Raw genomic sequence first — 821 nt, forward strand, 5'->3', positions numbered from 1 at the left:
GGGCAAGGAGCGGCGCTCTCCGCCTGCCTCCCACCGGCAGGCAGCTGCTCGGTTCCCCGGCAGGACCGCGGCACAGAAGTAGGTCAGCCAGGCACCGCGCTGTGCGCGCCGGGCTGTGCCAAGGACAAAGCACCAGGTGGCACCAAAGCACGAGGTGGCACCAGAGTAGGAGGGGGCACAAAGGGCCGCCCAGCGCCCCGGCCCTGCCTTCCCCCGGACAGGACTGCCCCTGCCCCGGGGAGACGGCAGCAGCCTGGGGAAACACGCAGCATTCAAACGCGTGGTCTATGTGAGCACAATGTGGTGCTTGTCTGGCGGCGAAGCCAAGCTTTTAAAGGCGCACAATCGCACTCTGTCAACAATTTTTTATGTAAATAAACTGTTTTCGGTGCGATGAGCTGCAGGTCAGGGAGCGGAGCGGGCGGATAGCGCAACCCGCCGTGTGCGGAGGGCCGGGAGCGCCGCCTGCATCCCGGCACGGCGGCCGATCCGGCTCGGCGTCGCCGAGGGGAACACCCGCTCACACCCGCCCAGGGATCCGTTCGGGAAACAAAGTCTCCGGCACGGCCACCTGCGTCCCGGGGAACACACCCGCGTCTTATCTAATGTGGCCGACCCTGCCGCCAACTGCGGCACCGGGGAAGCGGGGGCAGCTCGGGTGAGGCGCCACAGGGGCACCCCGGCGGCTCCCGCGTGTTTGTGCGTCAGGAGACTCGAACCCGCGGCGGGGGCGGTGACCGGGCGGGGGCGCGGGCGCGGCCCCTCCACGTGGCTCGCGGGCGGAAGGTGGCCCCGCCGCTTCCGCTCCCCGCGCCCGCTCG

Source organism: Zonotrichia albicollis, chromosome 10, assembly GCF_047830755.1.
Source record: "Zonotrichia albicollis isolate bZonAlb1 chromosome 10, bZonAlb1.hap1, whole genome shotgun sequence".
In the NCBI taxonomy this organism is placed as follows: domain Eukaryota; kingdom Metazoa; phylum Chordata; class Aves; order Passeriformes; family Passerellidae; genus Zonotrichia; species Zonotrichia albicollis.